The sequence below is a fragment of the Pteronotus mesoamericanus genome, unplaced genomic scaffold, assembly GCF_021234165.1.
Source record: "Pteronotus mesoamericanus isolate MK-2021 breed Mesoamerican mustached bat unplaced genomic scaffold, CSHL_Meso_final scaffold_85, whole genome shotgun sequence".
NCBI lineage: Eukaryota > Metazoa > Chordata > Mammalia > Chiroptera > Mormoopidae > Pteronotus > Pteronotus mesoamericanus.
Window position 1 is genome coordinate 29658503 of NW_026555329.1, and position 17005 is coordinate 29675507.

The window sequence follows — 17005 nt, forward strand, 5'->3', positions numbered from 1 at the left end:
CGTCATCACCCCTTCCTGGCAAGCAAGTTTCTTAAAAAAGAGAAACTCTTTTATTTAATTTTTTTCAATTGGTTTACATTCAATATTATGTAATTAGTTTCAGGTGTATAGCATAGTGGTTAGACAATCAGGTACTTTACAAAGTGTTCCCCCCAATATTTCTAATACTCACCTGATCCCATACATAGTTATTACAATATTATCGACTATGTTTCCTATGTTATATTTTGCATTCTCATGACTATTTTGCAATCTGTTCCTTTTAATCCCTTCACCTTTTTCAGATAGTCCCCACCAACCCTACAGACATTAGACTGTTTCTATGAGTCTGTTTCTGCTTTCTTTCTTTCTTTCTTCAATTCTTTTTAGAATTGATAAAACAAACTTAAAACCTTTGGCCTTTCTTCAGCTCATACAGTTGGTAGTAGCTTGGTCGGGATTCAAACCCAGCTTGTGTGATAACAGAGCTCTGCTCTGGACTGCAGTGTTCCTTATGGTATGTTCATCATACGTTATCATTTTCTCTCTTTTTTGTAGTTCTTAGGCTACTTAGCACCATGCCATACTTATTGTATAATAAACACATGCACTGTCCAATGAGAGATCTGTAATTTCAACCCATACATTGATCATAGAATATTCTAGTGCCAGAAGATGTAGGTCAAGGACTACCAATTGTCAGCATAGCACCATCCCACATTTCTAATTGAGTTCGTAACCCAGTTTTTTTTGTTTTTTGTTTTTTTTTATCTAGTTTGAAGCATCAACATATGTAAAATTATATTCTACACAAATTGTGATCTAGCCTGAGAGAAGTTCACCAGTGGGTTATTCCACATGGATTAGAAACCACTTTCTTTGGCCTCCCTAAAATATGTCTATGAAAGCATCCTATTCATGACTAGAAAGCAAATACATTATTTATCACAGGTTAATAGTGGAGCAATGTAGTGTATTAAAGTAAGACCAACACAGTTTGATCATTGCAAGTGCACTAACTGGATCCACTCTTCATATTATTGGCACTTAACTGTAACTCTAGATATCAATATTCCCAAGAGAGGAGACCTAATCTTGGGTATCCAGGACAAGGAAAAGTGCTATTTTGCAGGAGCTGGAGGCTTCAGCATGACAAGGAAGATTTGAAAAAATCCTGGCCTGCACATGGTTTTATCTAGTTTGGGTCTCGTTTCTTTGGTTTCATTGGAGTGTTTTCTCTCTTTATGGGGTTCGTGTTCTGTATCACTCATGTGACATGCAGTAGTTTCAGAGCCAAGAATCATACAGGTCAGTAAACATATTTGAATACATATTTTTAATTAAAATTGTATTTTAAATAGCACTGGACATAATTCATAGATTACAGAATTAGATTTAGCACTCTGCTCATGAGATTTTTATAGTATGTCAGAGCAAATTTGGACTTTCATCCCCAACAAACTTTGAGGTTGGTGGGACACAAAAGAATTTATTCAGATCCAAATTCTGTTTAAAATAAAGTAGAAATATTATAAGCCCTATCTAACCTCTATAGATCAGAAATGATTTAAAGTTATGACATTTAACCATAATATTTTGATGTCAATTGAGGAGAATTCAGTAAGGAACAATCTCTTGATTTTCTGTTTGAACAAAAAATTCTCTGGTAAAAGTTTGGGACAAAAGTTTCTAATGGGAACTCTGAAAAAGATAATCACATGTCAGACTTATTTGAAAACAATAAATTATAGTTATTTTTATCCTTTTTTCCTCAAAGAGAAAAAATTTTATTAAATGTGTGATTCATCTTAGGGTTTCAGGACAATAAAAGAAAATTTGGGTGAGGCTAATCCAGAAAAATCCACCTCTAACAAATGAGGATGATTGAGCAGGATACTTTTTTGAGATATAGAATATCATCTTACTTGTCCTGATAACATAAAATAACATTTATAAATAAAAATAACAGTTATAAAGCAAAATAATATTTACAAATAAAGTTGGCAAGTGGTTATTCTGATAGAATTTGGCTTGGAAGAAGCAAGCAAGTTGAGACAAAATTTGTAAAGGCAGAGTACTTTTTAAATAATACATTTAATGGTTAACAAAAATATTTTATTTTTTTATAGTTTAATGTATTTTAATAGCAAACTTACAGGAACAGCACAGAAGACAGACAACATTAAAAGCATACTTGCATGTAGGACAACTCAGTTAGAAAAGTATAGTGAATGGATGGAATATACTGTATGAAAAAAATGCTACAAACACCATGTAGTTGCCATCAATAAGAAACTTACTTGTTTTAAAAAAATCCAAATGCTGGCATTGTCCAGAAAAATTTAACAGGTTTATTTATATTGTTATAAAGTTGAACTGCTTGAAACTTTTTCACTGAAACATCTCGACTTGCATTAATGCTTTATGTCCCCGCATTTATATTAAAAAAATTTACACACAAATGAAAATGGAAAAACTGCCAATACCTGATTTCTGTCGCCTATTTTCCACTTGCAATCATATACTTAGGTACCTTTTGACCCAATGGAAAAAAAATATCTAACGTTCAGAACTACCAATAACAGGAAGAAGAGAATTTTTTTTTTTAAGAATGAAATGTTTCCCATCATAGTGGATTCTTAAGCACGTTCTCCACGTATGCAGCGGTGCTAGCTGGATGTCTTTTGGCATAATTGTTACACGTTTGGCATGGATAGGACACAGGTTGGTATCTTCAAAAATGCCAACCAGATAGGCTTCACTTGCCTCCTGCAAAGCACCAATAGCTGCACTCTGGAAGCGCAGATCTGTTTTGAAGTCCTGAGCAATTTCTCGCACCAGACGCTGGAAGGGAAGTTTGCGAATCAGAAGTTCAGTGGACTTCTGTAACGTCTAATTTCACGAAGTGCCACAGTACCAGGCCTGTAACGATGAGGTTTCTTCACCCCTCCAGTAGAGGGCACACTCTTGCGAGCGGCTTTGGTAGCCAGTTGCTTCCTTGGTGCTTTACCACCGGTCAATTTGCTGGCAGTCTGCTTTGTACGAGCCACGGTACAGAGACCTCTTTACTTACCCCCCTTCTCCTTCAGCTGGAGCTCTGCGAGCTGGAGGAGGTGCTGGCGTTAGAGAGCGACTGGGGCTGCGAACACCCCAAAATATTTTAATAATAACAATTTATTATTGCCAGGAGAGATTACTTCTAATTTTACAATTTTTAAAACACCAATCTCCAGTCATATCAAATGAACCTAGGGATGGGCAGCACTGGATGGAATTTGAAGTAGTGACAATAAACCACAGCCGACAACATGTGGTTGAACATTCTGTGTTTTCTTGACTCAATAATCCATACAGTGTTAATGTGGGCGTATACTGAGTGATCCCTGGAGTTTATTAAATGAATATTTTTCCTAAAATAACTTTTGTCTCCTTAAGTCCCTTCCCTTCCCCTCCCCCCTCTCCTTTCCTCTCTCCTCTCTCTCCCCTTTCCAGCAATGCAACAAAACTGTTCTGTGGTTGAAGACTAACAATTTCCTGGCTTTTATTAGTTCATTCATTTTGGTATTTCTCTAATTTTATTTAAATATTATTTCTAGAAAAACGAAGTAAATGTTTCCCTAGTCTATTCTTGAATTGAAAGTATCTGTAGATTTTAGCATCCAAAGTTGAAGGGAAAAAAAAAACCCTTGCCATTAACAGATGTAGCACTCAAGACTTCAGATTTTCTTGAGCTATAACTAAGAATTTAAGATGTGGTAATTTCTAATGCAAAAATAATAATGGTGATCAATGAGAGAAATATCACCTGGAAAGAATATCAACACACATGAATATTCTTACATGCACATCATCAACATGAGGACTATCTGTGCATATACACATTCACATACACTGTAGGCATTCTCTATCCTATGAGATTAATAACAGAGCAGTTGAACATCAATACATATTTTATTTTCAAGACTCTCTTAATCAATGAAGACCTTAGTCACTAAAATCAAGCTGTCATTGATGAGAGCCACTTTTTCAATGTCATTTGATGATGTGATTAAGAGATGTCTAGAACTGTTATTAAGCTTAAACTGTACAGGTAAAAATCCAGATGAAATCTTCAGTATAGTAGTCTAAAATAAACTTTCAGTGTCAAGCTTGCTGTATGTCCAATCTCTACACCAGTAGCACATTCTTTCATGAGTATCAATTATTCTATTAATACTGAATCCATAGATGTTTCTTGATGACAGTATGTTTCAATGCTGACATGATTTGCAGTTAGAGAAGAAAGGCAGTTTATAATAATATTCTGTAACCAGTGGTTTAAAAATTAGTTACTACTTGATGAGTATAGTATTTCCAATTCATTTATCAGAACACTCACTGGATGACTATAGAAATTTAGTAATGTGACTGTCAAGTCATACACTTCAAAACAAACAAATAAAAAAAACCCCTTAAATATCCTGTGCTACAACTAGTTATGCAATACAATGAAAACCGTATTTCTTGCTAATAAAGAGCTTTTGCTGAAGCAATATCCTTGTCCTTAAAACTATTATCTTTCTAAAATGAATTCTTCTGTTAAGCAAAAAGGGAGCTAAGTAACTCTGTATCCCTATTTCCTGCGCTACAAATGGTTTTGTTCAGGGTCTTTCTTAGAATATAACAATCTATAAGATAATAGAGAAAGTTATATTCTCTATAAAATAAAGTTAGAATCATTATTTATATTTATATTGAAAAATTCTCTGTTTTGGGACAACTTCCAAAGAAAATATCTCCTTACAAGGAAAATATCTCCTTGAAAAATTTCAAGCCCAGATGCCTACGCACATTGCAGTCAACCCCGCCGATGTCAGCACCCAGCACTACTGATGGCATCTCCTCCCTGCAGCCCACGGATGGATGCTCTTGGATACAGACAGTGAGTTGTTCTTGGTAATGTTGTAAAATGTAAAGACTTCTCATCTTCTGTTCTAGACATATTTGTGATTAGTGGGTGAACTATTTTTTGTAAATACATTTTTTGTGTTAACTTATATGTCAATAGACATTTTATCTTCATATCTCACTAAATTCTTGTGAAAATTTTTTAAATTTTCTTTGGTTCCCACTTATCAAAAAAATTAATTTTTGTGTTTTGAACACTCTCTTAATCTAATTAGGAAAACTTCCATTAAGTAACTCCATAGGGGATACTTTCTGAGAAATTTCCCATGCTCATATTCTATCAATTTAATTCTTTTGTAAATTAGGTTTCTTGCAGAAGCCTACTATTTTTTTTTTCATTAAGACTTTACTTTTTTTATACGGCAGTTTAAGTTTTACAGAGAGAATGAGAGAAAGGTAGAGGGATTTCCCCTATATTCCTGGCCCCACACATGCATAGCCTCTCTCATTATCAACATTCCCCACTAGACTGGTACATTTGTTACAATTGATGGACCTACATGACACATTATAATCACCCAAAGTCCATAGTTTACCTTAGGGTTCACTCTCAAAATTCTGAGTGAACCCTACATTCTATGGGTTTAGATAAATGTATCCACAATTATAGTATCATACAGAGTATTTTTGCTGCCATAATAATACTCTGTGCTCTACCTGTTTACTCGAATCTCCCCAAACCCTGGAAAGCATTGCTCTTTTTACTGTCCTTACAGTTTTGTCTTTTGCAGAATGCCATATACTTCAAATCAAACAATATGTAGCCTTTCAGATTGGCTGCTTTCACTCAGTAATATATATTTATAGTTTCTCCATGTCTTTTTCATGCCTTGATAGCTCATTTCAATTGTCATACACTGTCTAGATGTACAACAATTTCAGTCACTCATTGAAGCACATCTTGGTTGCTTCCTCACTTTGGTAATAATGAAGAAAGCTGCTAAATATCTTTGTACAGGTGTTCATGTGAACATAAGTTTTTGACTCCTTTACATAAATACCAAGGAGCAGAGAGGCTGCCAAATCTTTCCCAAGTAGCTGTACCCCTTTGCATTTCCAACAGCAATGAAAATGAGTTGCTCCACATCCTCTCTAGCATTTGGTGTTAATCTGGTTCTTTAGATGAAAATAAATGTGTTCTTATAAGATAAGTCAAGCTTGAAACTTCTAGTATATTTCCAGATTTAAGATATTATTTTTAGAGGAAATGATCTAAGCAAATTTGAAAAACAGCAAATACCTTCTTTGTAACCAGAAATTATAATTAGTTATTGTTCTATAAGTACTTATTAAGTGTTTTCTCTATCTCTGGAGCTATGCGGTTAGTGCTATGGAAACAAAGATGAACAAAACTAAATAATGCTTTTGTTCTTAGGAGGCTCACATTCATGGGTAAAGGAAAAACAAAATCAAGTAAATTAACTAGTAAAATTATATTATTATGCCAGAGTATGAAATTAAAGTCATTCTAGAGAACAATTTGTCAATAATTAGATAAATGAAGTGCATAAGCATATTGTTATCTGGAAGTGAGTTAACTTAGGTGTTAACATAGGTGTTTACTAGCATATTGTATCATAAAATATGGTAAGACAGTGGAATATAATGCAGCAACCAACTCAAGGTACATATAACATTATTAATTTATTTTAAAAGTATATTGACTCAAATCATTAGAAAGTCAATTAAAGCTATCACATAATATTACTTACATAAATTTAGATATATATAATCCAAAACTGCATTATATATATGCTTTTAAATAAAATACCCTCATTTAACTTCATTCACCAAACACTGGTGTGGGGTCCCTGAAGAATCAAACAAGGAATGGGCAACAGAGATCCAGAGAGAAAAAGAAATAGTGAAATAGAAATAATAGAAAATAAAATGACAAAGTGCTTGCTCACAACATTAATTATATTTTTCCATGGATTGAGAATTATTTCCAAATAAACTCACTGCATCACAGGTTTACAAAAAAATACAAAGAACAGAATGTCATGATCAGACAATTTGATCAAAGGTACTACAAACAGTGACCAACAACATGACCTGTAATCAGGAAATAGAACGTAAAGCAATGATAAGCTACTAGTTTCCTTCTCTTAAACTGACAAAAATGATAAAGTTTGCTAATATCATTGATGAAAATATAGGAAAACGGGGTCAAGGAAAAAGGACTCATGGAAATGGACAACAGCGTGGTGATTGCTGGTGGGGGGAGCAGGTATAAGGGGGATAAACAGTAATGGGAAAAACATAATACAAAATAAACATTTTAAAAAAGATTGAAAATGTAAGAAAACAGAAATTTTACAAAGTTTTGAGGGATGTATAAAATGATGTAATATTCTTTCAGGACAAGAATTTTAAAGGTATAAGCTCAATGATCTAGCTAGTTACCTTCTAATGATATATCATAAAGCTGAATGTACTGATATGATTTTATAGAGGAATGCTGCATTTCTGCTTCTGATACGGTAGCATTGCTCCATTATAATAGGTTCTCCTGATTATGACAGCTAAAATTGTACGGATAAAATTATACATTTTATTTTTAATAAAAAGTAAACTTTCTGAGGATTCTACAGTATCAACATAAAGAAGCAGAGTATTGAGGCAAGTCAAAACTTGGATCAGTAATTACCACAGTGTATTTCCTGTGCCTTCTTTTAAATAGGTTTTTGCCAAGGGTGAGCAAAGTCATTAAGCAACAGGAAAATTAAAACCATGAAACCTTGAGTCTTCCTTTTTGGCTCGAGAGCATAGAGAAATAAGTCTGGGAAACCTTGGTGCTGCAGATAACCCAGAAAAGAGGATCCTCTGAGTCTACGTATTTTATTTAGATTTTTTGATTTATATATAAAAGTCTGTCCAGAACAAGTCCAGCTGTTGTTAATATGAGAATGGTGTGCATGACATCCATATAACCTAGAAGCCAAGTAGAGTGGACTAGAATGTGAATGTGTAAACAATGACAACTTCACTGTATTAGTCAGTGGAGGTGGTAGATGCCATCAAGTGAGCATATCTACTGTGTGGCTGTCACATTCAAACTGACTGAGTAGAGCAACAAATCTGCATCAAATTATGTGTTAAGCTTGAACATTCACCCATGGAAACTTTTTGGATGATTCAGAAGGCTTTCAAGGATGATGCAATGAGTACAGTGCAAATAAAATTGTGGCACAGATGCTTCAAAAATGGCTGAGAATCTGTTAAAAGTGGTCCACATTCTGGAAGGCCTGCAACAAGCACAACACCTGAGAATGTTGAACATGTCTGAGCTGCAGTCAACAGGGATCAGCAGCTGATCAGCAATTGATCTGGAAAAAGAACTAGAAGCTGATTTAGAGATTCCAAAAGATACGGTGTCCAAGATTTTGATACAGGATACTGGCATGAAATATGTCGTGGTGCAATTCGTTCTGCGGTTTCTGCTACCAGAGCAGAAGAAATATTGTGCTGCTGTTGCTAATGCCTTGATTCAAACTGCTACCAATGAACCAGATTTCCTCAAGAATGTCATAACTTTGAAGGGGACTGAGGCAGCATTGTTCCATGTACAATGTTTCTTGCATCATGTATCTTCAATAAATATCTCTCTTTTTTCATATTACATGGCTGGATACTCTTTGGACAGACCTTGTATACTTCACAAAACATTACAAATAGTAGTAAGCCTGATAACATCAAGATACCATATCTTATGACCAATGTGAATTTGAAAGAAAAGGGCCAAGAATATCTTAGATTTTTTTCTACTTGTTTCTACCACCTCTAAAATTCTTAGCAAACAATGTAGTTAAAGCAACTGTAGGAAAAACGTGAATAGTTAAGAAGATTGACATGAATAAATTGTACTGCAAGCAAGTTTGCCTCACATGGAAATGAAATCTCTTTATATAGTCCATTTTTATAATTGTCCTGATTATGTAATACAGTTTATACTTTCAAATTAACAGACTATTAAAAAAGATGAAACAATTGGACACTGATGGAGAAATTGTCCAAAAATTATTCTTAATATTCAAAAGTATGTCCAAATTACAGGAATAGCCTTTTAAAATTTTTTAAATTTAATTTATTGATTTGAGAGAGAGAGAGAAAATATTGATTTGTTCTACTTATTTATGCATTCATTCATTGATTCTTATATAAGCCCTCACGGGGACCAAGCCCCCATCCATGGCGCACTGGGTCGCCATTCTAACCAACTAAGCTACCCAGCCAGAAAAGGAAAGGCCTTTTGAGTCTGAGAGCGTGGTATTTGTAATTTACAATTTTTCATTTAAAAATGTATGATCAATTTCATTAAATGGGATTTTAATTCAGAAATTTTGATTTCTATTGTATGAAAAAGAATTGACCTCTTTAAAAGAGAGAACTTGAGAACTTCCCTCTCTTTATGACATCTAGTAAAACAGCATAGTTTCATAGGAAAAAATGATAAAGAATCATTAATGACATTTATTAGAGCAAAAAGTTTACATTTAGTACATTGCAGGATTTAAATTTGTTAGCAAATCTCTATGAATAAAGCAATTTCAGTATTGCACAGCAGATATTTATAGCATATGAGTTGGCACAAAAGTCCTATTGAGATCATTTTAAAATATCTATTGATTGATTTATGTATCTGGTAAAAATCATTTGCCTCAGTAAACGCACATCATTTTTCCTATTTATAAGTTTGTCTAAATGGGCAGAAAGTCTAATAAAACATATGTATTGTGTGTATTTATTTAATTCAACATAAATTTAAAAAAACAAAGTTGTTCCTGTTTTATAACAGGAAAGAGAATCCAAGGATAAATGGAAATATATGGAAATATCCAGATCTCATCATTCTATCTTCTTTCCCAATTCCCTTTCCCATATATCAATTAATTCAGTTGAATCAAAGAAATTACTGCATAGTATAGGTATATAAATGATGTTAATTCTTCTTCTCCATGAACACAGTATGTGCTTCCACTTATTTGTATATTCTTCAATGTCTTATAATTTTCTAAGTGCATATTCTTGGTTAGATTTATTCCTAGGTATTTTATTCTTTCTGAAGTACTTGTGGATGGGATTGTCTTCTTAATTTCCCTTTCTGATAGGTCATTATTTGCATATAAAAATGCAACTAATTTCTGGGTATTAATTTTGTGTCCTGCTAGTTTATTAGTTAATTTATTAGTTCTAGTAGTTTCTTGTTGGCATCTTTAGGGTTTAGGGCATCTTTATGCACAGTATCACGTCATCTGCAAATAAAGACAGTTTTACTTCTTCCTTTCCTATTTGGATGCTTTTTATTTCTTCTTCTTGTCTGATTGTTATGGCCAGGACTTCCAGTACTATGTTGAATAAGAGAGGTGAAAGTACTAATCCCTGCCTTGTTCCTCATGTTGAGGGAATGCTTCTAGTTTTTGCCCCTTGAGTATGATGTTGGCAATGGGTTTGTCATATATGGCATTCAGTTTTTATCATAAATGGGAGTGGAAGTTTATCAAATACTTTTTCTGCATCTATTGATATGATTCTGTTGTTTTTATCCTTCATTTTGTGTATGTGATGTATCACATTTATTAATTTGTGATTATTGTACCAACCTTGCATTCCCAGAATAAATCTCACTTGATCATGGCGTATGATTTTTTTGATGTATTGCTGTATTTGGTTTGCTAATATTTTGTTGAAGATTTTAGCATCTATGTTCATTAGGGATATTGCCCTATAATTTTCTTTCCTTGTAGTATCTTTATCTGGTTTTGGAGTCAGGATAATGATGGCCTCATAAAATGAGCTTGGGAGTCTTACCTACTCTTGACTTTTTTGAAATAGTTTGAGAAGGAGAGGTTTTAGTTCTTCTTGGGATATTTGGTAATATTCCCCTGTGAAGCCCTCCAGTCCTGGGCTTTTGTTTATTGGGGTTTTTTGGTTACTGCATCAATTTCACTAGGTGTAATCTATCTATTCAAATTATCTGCTTCTTCCTGATTTAGTTTTGGAAGATTTCTATACTACCCAAAGCAATCTATAGTTCCAACACAACTTCTGTCAAGATACCAATGACATATTCCACAGACCTAGAACAAATATTTTAAAAATTTACATGGAACCACTAAAGGCCCTGCCTAGCAACAGCAATCTTAAGAAAGAAGGACAAAGTTGGAGAAATCCCTCTACCTAATATTGAACTATACTATAAAGCATAGTAATCAAAACATCATGGTACTGGCATAAAAGCAGACACACAGATCAATGGAACAGAATAGAGAACCCAGAAATAAATCCACACCTTTATAGTCAATTAATACATTACAGAGGAAGCAGGTTCATATAGTGGTCTAAAGACAATTTATTCAATAAATGGTGTTGGGAAAGTTGGACAAATACATGCATAAAAATGAAGCTAAACCATCTTTTTATGCTGTACAAAGAATAAATTCAAAATGGATTAAATATTTAATGTTAGACCTGAAACTATAATAATCCTAGAAGGAAACATAGGTAGTGAAATCTCAGACACTGTTTGAAGAAATACATTATCTGAAATATCTCCTCAGGCAAGGGAAATAAAAAAAAAAATAAATGAGACTACATCGAACTAAAAAGTTTTTGTGCAGAAAATGAAATCATCAACAAAATAAAAAGACAAGCCACAGAATGAGAGAACATATTCACCAATACATCAGATAAGGGGTTAATATCCAAACTTTATAAAGAACTTACATAACTCAACACCTAAAAAACCAAACAGCCCATTTAAAAATGGGCTAAGGACCTGAGTAGACACTTCTCCAAAGAGAACATACAGATGGCCAATAGACATATGAAAAGATTCTCAATGTCACTATCAGAGAAATATAATTACAATTACAATGAGATATCATCTCACACCTGTGAGAGTGGCTCTCAGCAATAAGTTAAAAAACAAGTGTTAGCAAGGATGGAGAAAAAGGGGAACCCTTTTGCACTGTTGGTGGGAATGCAGAGTGGTACAGCCACTCTAGAAAGCAGTATAGAGGTACCTCAAAATATTAAAGATGGAACTGTCTTTTGGCCTAGCAATGCCACTTCTGGGAATTTATCTGAAGAAACCCAAAACACTAATTCAAAAGAATATAGGCACCCCTATGTTCATTGCAGCATTATTTACAATCGCCAAGATATGAAAGCAGTCTAAGCGCCCATCAGTAGATGAGTGGATAAAATGACTGTGGGACATTTACATGATGGAATACTACTCAGCCATAAAAAAGAAGGAATTTTACCCTTTGTAACAGCATGGATGGTCCTGGAGAACATTATGCTAAGTGAAATAAGCCAGTCAGAGAAGAATACTATGTGATTTCACTCATGTGGAATGCAATGAACAAACTGAACAAGCAAGCAAAATAGAGACAGACTCATAAAGAACAGGCTGACAGCTAATGGGGCGGGGAGTGTTGGGAGTGGAAGGACTGAGCAAAAAAAAAAAAAAGAGGAAAAAGGACTCATTGACATGAACAACAATGTGGTGATTGCAGAGAGGAAGAGATATATAAGGGGGATAAGTGGTAATGGAAAAAATACAACAAAAATAAATCTTATAAACGAAGTTACTGAATGATTCCTGGTCATTACCTAAACATACATATAGCTTGCAAAAAATATATTTTAGTTACCCTTAAAATTTTTTTTAGTCCTTAGAAACCATGAAAAACAGAACCTATACCATGACTTGAAAACAATTAGAACTGGCAAGGTTTATAAAATTGCTCCTAGCTAATTTAAACAATTTAAATTTGTTTAAAACACTCATTCAAAATGTTCTGTTTGTACCTCACTACATACAAGTTTTACTGTAACATTTTATTAATGTAACATTTTGTAAGGTTATGTTATATAAATAGTGTTAAGTATTAAAAACAGTGAAAGAGCATCTGAATCATTTATTCAATAAGCACCCACTGATATTCACAAATACTTCTTTTTACCTCTAAAAAGAAAAACAAGTTAATTGAAAAATGATTAACAATTTCAATTTTCAACACACTTAGAAAGCAGACTGAGTTTTTGATTTACAAGTTTGATATACAGGCATATTTGATTTGTAAGTTTATTATACAATTACCCATATTTATAAAATATTGCCTACTGAGCAATTCAAGAAATCCTCTTATTTGTGTACCTTCAATAAGAGATAGCACTGTTAAATAGCTAGTTGCATGTCTAAGGTTCTCAATAGCCTATATACTTGGGACAGACGTCAAATCCCTTTTTTACACTGATGTGCATCTATTGTTTATTTCCAGTGGAATGAGTTTGGTTCTGATCAATAAGTGTATTGGCCTAGTTGTTCATCTTATTAGGGAGGTCATAGCAGTGACAGAGGTACATCTGTTTTCATGTCAAATACCGTTGGAGGTAATGAATCCTCTCCACGTAGATGAACAACACTCCTGCAATTGTCCTTCGTTCTTCCTCTACAGAGCTGATCATGATTAAACTGAGGCACTTGGAAAATTGGAATTGTTGGCACATCCTAAAACATTTTTACTCTAAAGTTTATTTTCATCTCTGTGGTATTTTCAGTTCTTGATAGTGACCCAGTTGCATAATATACTTCTAAGATGATGCTTGTTACATAATTCATTTGCATAAGTGGGAAAATGTAGCAGAAACATTGTTCTAAAATAACAGCCAGTTAAGATTGTTTTCAGTTGTCTATAAAACAATAAAACCTCTTTGCAAGCCTAAATATTATTTATGCTAATAATCAATAAAAATTGCGAATGAGTACAGTGAAAAAACACCATAAATGCATGTTATCATACATACCATGTTAATAGTTGGCGAATGAGAGGGGTGGGTTGAGGAGAGGCAGTCAGGCGCGGCCACCCCACGCAACACCTGGCCACGGAAGACCTCAGCCCTCCCCGTGGGAGCGTCAGACCTCAGCCCGGGCTGCTGGACCACAGAAGCCGCCTCTGGACCGCAGGTCTTGCAGGGTGAGTGGTGCGGGAGCAGAGGCATCCCGGGTCCCAGGGGGTCAGTGCCTTGGGCTCCGCTCAGACCCTCAGGCTGTTTCCCCTAGACGTAATGTCAAGTGGAGATGACCAGCGATCACAGGCTTTGCAAAACCCACTTTCAGCGGGGCCAGAGCCTGTGCAGCAGCAGTGGTATTGGTATTTGGGTTCAAAGTTTCCAAGATCCAGCCACTTCCTAGCTATGAGGACCAAAACTTTCATGTATGCATTTCAAGAACCATAGACACCACAGGTGGCCCCACTGAATATGTCCTCAAAATAAGCAATGCCGAGTTGATCAAAACCCCAGACTTGATTGAGGTGCAGGGTCACATCATCATGTTCCTGCAGCCGGCTGGATTTCCAACAGCCTCTGCATGTCGCACCAAAGGAAACAACATAACTTCTCTCATGTCTGTAAATAGTGGTTCCGAAATCAAAATCTACTTGGTGAGGCTACTAACTTACCTCCCCAGAAGACTCATAGCTGAGATCCCCATCAGCCCTCAGCTATTGTATAAAATTAGAAGGCTGGCTGCCAAATTGGATAAGACCCTGGAAGTATCATGGAGATCTTAATGACCATAACGTTTCAGTAGGGTCCAGCAAGCCTTTGAGATGCTGTATATCACAAGTCTGGGATCTTAGACTTTGCTGACATGAGCTCTGGTTACTATGTGTTTGAAGTGGCAATCACCATCATGCACATGATGATTAGAAGCAAGACCCCTATACAAGCGGGTGGTCATGTGCTTGCAGAGTTTGAAGGTATCATACCTCTGATACTGGTAGAGAGGGGTGTTTGTTTCTCCTTGTGTGCAGTCATTTTTGTCAGTCACTTGTCTGAGCTGCGTACTTGCCCGCTATAGCCAAAGAACAAAGGATATCTCATGATTACTGCAAAAACCAGGTGGAAGCACCTACAGCAAATGTTTGACATTAGCCAGAAAGCTGCAGAAGAAATCTGGTTTGACACTGTTAAGTCCTACAAATCTGGGATCTCTATATGACTGGATAAAAGTTTACATGAACTTGGGTAATTAACCCAGTAAGACCAAGTCTAAGTCTATGAGGAATTTCCCTGCACAATTAAAAATGAATTGATGGAACAGATCAATGCTTGTGAAGCCACGAAGGTCTTCAGACAATCTCATGATTATTTTTCATTTTTATTTTTTAGTGAATTCATTAGAGTGACATTGGTTAATAAAATTACATGTGTTTCAGGTATAAAAATGATTTAAAAACTTGATGAAAGACATCCTTGTGAATGAGGGCACCGCAAGTTTACAGAAAGCAGAGCACAAGGAGAGGTTCAGATAAATTTTGAAAGTCTCTGTAAGGAAGTTGAGTTGTTTTGAAGGAAACAGTATGAAGGTAATGTCTTGCTTGCTTGATGGATAGGGCAAGTTGTTTCTGTACAGATTAAGTTATTGTATTTCATCAAGCCTATTTCCTGCAACAGAATTGGAAGTGATAAATAGAAGTGATCACTCTGATTTGTAGTCACTTGCTGAATCGCTGGCATTTTAGTCCTCTCTTTGGCATTGATTGACCATGTAGCCCTGTCACTTGAGGCAAGTCACTTGAGCCCTGCAGTTGTTGGCATCTAGAGTGGTAAAATATAAGAAACAACTCCTCACTAAACATCCACCCTTGAAGACAGACCATTCTTCAGGCCATAGGGCAAAGTGAAATCTTGCCAATTAGCAGAATAATTGGCAACATGTGATAGCAGACAGGCCATTAGTGTCTGGGAAAACTATAGAGGGGTGTCTGCAATTGTCCAGAACTATCCTCATCCTCAACTTTGGGATTTTATGATCTAGTAAAATTTCAAAACTTCAGACAAATATATGAATATCAACTTGCTTTTTCAGCTAAAGAAATAACAAATACTTAATGCCAGTGTTATTCCACAAATAAAAGGGCATTTTAACTTCAAAATTGGAAGAACATAACAAAACAAAAATATATTAAGCAATGATTTTTCACTATAGTTTTCTCAATATGTCTGAGTCAATATTTTTGATACAGAAAATTTAACCATTTACTAACGTCAGACGATAGGCAGGTATTTAGGAAACATCATTTCTGAGGCCTAGCACAGTCCTGTCTGAAGTCAAGACTCTGAGGTTGGCCAGCCTCTGGACACAAAGGAAAACAGACCGAGGGACACCGACGGCAGTGTCCACAGGTCCAAAGTAGGCAGCACTGCCCTGATTTCAAGGGTGGGTCTGATAGGCAGCCTTGAATCCTGAGGAAAGCACCTGGCCTTAAAGAAAACAGAAACTAGACAGTTTACTAATATCAAACTAGATTTAGAGGGCAAAATATTGAGAGTAAGTCTCATGGACAAAGGTAAAATGTCAGTAATTATGTAACCCAGCTAGTAGTGCTGGCATAGGAATGAGGACACAAGAGAAACTTAACTCTGAATCTCCTCAGTTTCTGGATTAGTAAGAGTCTTAAAAATACTGAGAATTAAAGACACGGTTTTCATCACTGAGGCGAGAGCTGAATCTTCACAGAGTGGTTATGTTCCCAGCTATGCAGATCGGACAGTTACGGGGTCAGAGCCCCTTGCAGCTCACTACATTTTTGGATGACATGGAGTGGTCCACCCCTGCTCTTCACGGGAAGCCTTTCTGTTGTCACTTTCCTATTTATTTGAAAAATTTGGTAAACTGTTTACATATTTTTCTCTCCCTGTAAAACAATACAACTATGCTTATTAGTTTTGAAAGGGAGTCAGCATAACTCCCACTCTAGGATGAAAACTATGTAGCATTAATACTATGGCAATTGATATGCAGATGAGTTTTCTTTCATTTGCTAACAATCAGACTTTGACTTGTAATGGGGATAATCAAGCATGAAGTTTGTAAGAAGGCACAACATGTGGACTACAATTTTCCAGAAACATCTATAGCAAATAGTATTGGTTTTATTTCTGTTATTGTTCATTAAATCAAATAAATATGATTAAAATTTTTCCAATACTTTTTAAATGTTCAAATTTTGTTGAAGCATCCTGTAACTCAGGTTTTGATAAACTATAGACCACAGGCCAC

The 17005-nt window shown here is 35.2% G+C and overlaps 2 pseudogenes; one reads left to right on the top strand and one right to left on the bottom strand.

Annotated features, from left to right (window-relative positions):
• Positions 1-2618: 2618 nt before the first annotated feature.
• Positions 2619-13938, bottom strand: LOC129063152 (histone H3.3A-like; annotated as a pseudogene).
• A 66-nt stretch (positions 13939-14004) lies between these two features.
• LOC129063087 (hydroxylysine kinase-like) lies at positions 14005-14941 on the top strand (annotated as a pseudogene).
• Positions 14942-17005: the final 2064 nt, after the last annotated feature.